The following is a 4,418-nucleotide window of genomic DNA, read 5'->3' as shown; positions in this document are numbered from 1 at the left end:
TCCGAAGCCTGCCCCAGCACCCAACCCAAGGCTGGGCATGGAAGAAGTGAAGTGGGTGTTTGTCACACGAGGGACCATTTACTCCTCCGGCCGACTGGGCCTGGTGGCCTTCTTTAGTCAGCATCTCCCCACAATGAGAGTCTTGTTTTGGACCACAGGCCGAACCCCCATTTCTCCCAAGTAACCAGAGGACTCCAGCCTAACTCAGGGTTCTCTGGGCCCTGGGCACGGCAGTCGCGGCCCGTGGTGGCTCAGGCTGCTGGCTGGGCTCTGATTGGAGTCCCGCCGGGGCCTGACTTGGGCAGAAGACAGAGCCCCAAGCCCTAGTGGAGACCACACAATGAAGGTGCCTGGAGACCTTCCGCAGAGTCTGTACAGCAGCCTCTGCAGAGCACCTAGCCAGGTACAGAGGCAGCTTAGTGCTCCTCATGTCAGGGGCGGGACCCTCCCCCGGCATGCAGGACACCTGGAAAGGCAGAGTTTGGTAAGGCCCCATTTTAGTGCAGCAGGGCTGGGGGGTGGGCGAGACAAGCTGCATCTTCCTGTCTGCCTCCTCGGGAGGGAGGGGACCGCACACTTTCCTTGGGTGTCTCAAGTGCTGCAGATTCTGTGTGTTCACTTTGCTCAGACACTGAATACAGTTTAATTCCCACGAAGAACCAGAGTGTGAGACGGAGGGGAGAAGGAAGGAAGGAGAGAGAGGAAAGAGGGGGAAAGGAAGGAGAGAGAGGGAGTGAGCGATAAAAGAGAGAGTAGAGAGGGAGAGGAGGAAGGAGGGAGGGAGAGGTGATAGAGGGAAGAAGGAAGGAAGGGGAAGAGAGGGAGAAAGGAGAGAAGGAAGAGAGAAGGCGAGAGAGGAGAGACGACGGGAGGGAAGAAAGAAGCAGAGAGGGAGCCCCAGCGTGGAGGTGAACCTGGGGACCCTGCAATGGGCAGTTAGAGAACTGCTCTCTGGAAAGCAGAGCTGCTGGCCCAGAGCAGGATCAGAACTGCAGCACCCCAAGTTAGGGTACGAGGTTGGCCGGTGCTGTGGGGTGCAGAGAGCGGCCAGGTGCACTGTGTGTGTGCAGTGCATGTCTGTGGCGTGTGCGTGCGTGCATGTGTGTGGTGTGTGTGCGGCGCGTGTGTGCAGTGCATGTCTGTGGCGTGTGTGTGCGTGCATGTGTGTGGTGTGTGTGCGGCGCGTGTGTGCAGTGCATGTGTTTACCCCCAGCCTCCGCAGGACCTGTCCCACCACGTACCTAGTTTCTTAGACTATCATTCAGACTCTGCATGCCTTTAATGGCACTTGCACTTTTTTAAAGCTCTGTGCTATTTACTTCTGTTTTCCCATCTTCGTGGACTGAGAAGGGTTGGCACGAATGATTCGCGTCGTGATGAAGAGAACAAGGTGCAGTCCTGACCAATAACATTGTCGGCTCAGAAGCTCGGAGGACGCAGCCTTCCTGACTCCGATCCGGGGCTGGTTCCCGGCCCACCTACGAACTGAACCGTTATCAGCTGGGGCAGGCAGGCAGCCTCCACGCTCTAGCACCTCGGTGTGAGGGGCCTGTGGCCACGGTGCCCTCTGTAACCAGACACTGGGCCCCACACCCTCCAGGGCACCGGGCGGAAGAGGCTGCATGGCCGCCCTCACTGTTTGTTATTTCACCCTGGACTTGGCAAGGATGGAAGTTGTCGATTTACAATTAGAAGCAGCATGCTTCTTCAAATATTAATATTAATAACTACAATGCTGAACACATGAAAAGGCCTTTTCATCTTCAAAGCACTTTGCAGACATTAACTCCTTAGCCCCCCTCCCTCCACGGGGGAGAACAGGTAAGTGAGAGTCCGCAGCGGGCCCCCAGCACCCCCTCCCTGCTGCAGTGGGGTTGCTCTTAAGCGAAAAGCAGAGGAAGCCATCCAGAGCCACAGCTGAGGAATCACATGGAACGGCCAGCGTCACTGGATGTTTTTCCAGTCTCATGGCAGTGGTATGAAGTAGGGGAAATGGCCTTGAGATTAAAAAATAAATAAATAAATAAAAATTCTTATCCAGAAGTTTCTAAGGAAAACCCACAATCGAATGTCTCAATTGGATAGAAATGACCCCGCGTCGTTTTGAACAGTTTGCCCAAGAAAATGCGGGTTAAAGAAAGTGGCACGCACGCGCGACAGGGGAGGGAAGGCAGAGTCCGAGCCAGGCTACACTGAGTCGCCGGGGAGATCAGCTGTCATCCCGGTCCCTGCTGTGCCCAAGTGCCTCTGAAGTCCAGCCGAGAGTGGAGGGAAGAAACACCGCGACTCTGAGAGTCCCTGAGCACACGTGCACACGCGCGCGTGCACACACACACACACTGTGTCCCAACTGCAGTCCAGATGACTGACAGAGGCTTGGAGAACTGAATCGCAGATGGGGAAAAACACCCAACAGGCTAGTCTGGCTGGTGGGATTCCAACCTGAAAAACTCGCTCTCCGTAGAAGCAATCCATGAAGCGGCTAGCCCGACAGAAAGGAGGACAGGACAGGCTGACTAGGAGTGAAGGAGAAGGGAAGAAATTCCTGTGCTGAGCTACAGCCTCTGCCTTTGGAGGTGCTCCAAGCTGCAGAGAAAATTCAGAGTTCCTGACAAGTCGCTGTGAGTATCTGAGGCGTGCCGCTTTTATGAAGCAGGCAGAGACTGAAAGTCTTGATTTCAGACTGGCCTGACGAGGTTAGGAGGCATTTTAAAATGGTTAGTAATCCACCGGGGCATGGAAAGAAGTGAAAAAGAGAAAGAGAAAAGCACTGGTGCCCTGGTCCCACGACATGTCCTTCACTCTGCGGAACCGAGGGGAGAGGCAGGGAGAGGAAAGCGGCTGGGAAGCTGCAGGCAGGACCTCGGGCTTCACTTACTGCTTTGCTGCAGAGACAGAGACGGGTGAAGGCGGGTGCAGGTCCCCAGCGAGCTGAGCAGCCCTCCAGGTCTGTGGTCTCTTTCCAACTACCTGCCAGAACCCTCTGCGGGTGGCTAAAGAGGATGCAGAAACCATAATGTTTCTAATAGAGCTGCCTCCTGGAATTGGGGGTGTGGTTCCGCGGAGGAAAGCCTGGAAAGGCGGCCTTCCGCCAGCCCTGCCACTAGGCAGCCTCCTCAGGACGGCCGGGTCAAGGTGGGACGCAGTAGAGCAGTAGGTCCTGCCTCCGCCCCAGCCGCGGGAGCAAGGGCCGAGCAGAGGAGCTGGCCGCCCTGACCCTTCCTCCACAGAGCCCCGCTGACCCGGGCCAGAGCTCGGGGGAGGAAGACTACAGCTGCCTGGAACCAGGCCTGGGACTGTGAGCAAGAGGGTCCACTGGCTGCTCGGCTTCCTGGCTCTCCTGGTGTGAAGTTCAAGGTTTTCTTTTTTCTTTTTTCGGAGAGTGATTTTGCTATAGGACACGTACATTTGCCAGAGAGACAGAGACAGAAAGTGAGAAATCACCCCGCCAGGCAGGATGGCCACACTGAAATCCTTTCTCCTCCATTCTCCTCTCAGGATTTTGGGCACACGCGTCCGGCCTGAGTTGTAAGTCACCAGTTCTGGGACTCAAACCATGGTCAACTAGTGGGAGTGCAGCAATGTAACCATTGTGCCATCTGCTGGCCCCAAGTGCGCTGTTGTCGAAGGAAAAGAAAAGGGTTATATGGATGAGAGCTGACCGGGAGGCAAGAGCGCTGACAGGGAGCTGGGGTCTCTCAAGACCAAACTTGAGTCTCCTTCTCCTTCCAAGCCCGTTCTAGACGTCTCTAACGCAGACTGGCTGTAGCCTGAGGCAGGAAACAGGGCTCAGGCTGTGGCAGTATCGGAACTCCGCACTGCGGGTCAGACAGCCAGGGGGCACGGCCACTGCGGAAAACGGTCTGTCGGGTAACTGTGAAGTCGTCACGTGACCCCGGCACTGCGGCTCCACGTGGATAGCACCGCAGGTGGAGGCCAGACGCCAGCAGACATCGGAGCCCCAGGGCCGTGGCAGCACCGGCCCAACCGCCGGAAGGAGGACACAGACGACACGCCTGCCCCCACGTGCACAGGTCGCTGGGACGTGGTGCACACAGCAGGCTTACTCAGCCCTGAAACAACGCGATTCCAACACATACTGCAACAGGGACGGACCTCGAAGAGGTTGTGTTAAACGAAGTAAACCAGGCGCAAAACAACAAAACTTGTATAAGGCGTCCGGAATAGTGAGATTTTCAAAAAGGAGTTTTCGTTTGTTTGCCAGAGGGCTCGTGCACTCACCTGAGGAGAAAGAGAGCGAGGGAAAGTGAGAAATCACCCTCCCTGGGGAGCGGAGCCGCGATCCCCCCTCTTCATTCTCCTCCAGGGTTTGGGGCACACAAGTATACACACGTGCCTGGAGTGTGTTTCAAGCCACTGGCTCCAGGACTCGAATGGCATAGCGGCCTTAACCAGCA

General features: G+C 56.3%; 1 protein-coding gene across 3 annotated transcripts in view; it reads right to left on the bottom strand.

Moving 5' to 3' along the window:
• Positions 1–2,990, bottom strand: part of ETS1 (ETS proto-oncogene 1, transcription factor) — a 134,479-nt gene extending 131,489 nt beyond the window's left edge. Inside the window, exon 1 of one of the 3 annotated variants that reach the window (XM_027772700.1) lies at positions 2,879–2,990. The gene's annotated coding sequence lies outside the window, so the exon portion shown is untranslated. The remainder of the gene's footprint in view (positions 1–2,878) is intronic. The other 2 variants (XM_027772701.1, XM_006150645.3) reach the window with 2 other exon arrangements.
• Positions 2,991–4,418: the final 1,428 nt, after the last annotated feature.

The sequence above is a fragment of the Tupaia chinensis genome, unplaced genomic scaffold, assembly GCF_000334495.1.
Source record: "Tupaia chinensis unplaced genomic scaffold, TupChi_1.0 Scaffold000292_1, whole genome shotgun sequence".
NCBI classification, from domain to species: domain Eukaryota; kingdom Metazoa; phylum Chordata; class Mammalia; order Scandentia; family Tupaiidae; genus Tupaia; species Tupaia belangeri.
The sequence above is the reverse complement of the archived record's forward strand: the minus strand, read 5'-3'. Positions and strand labels throughout refer to the sequence as shown.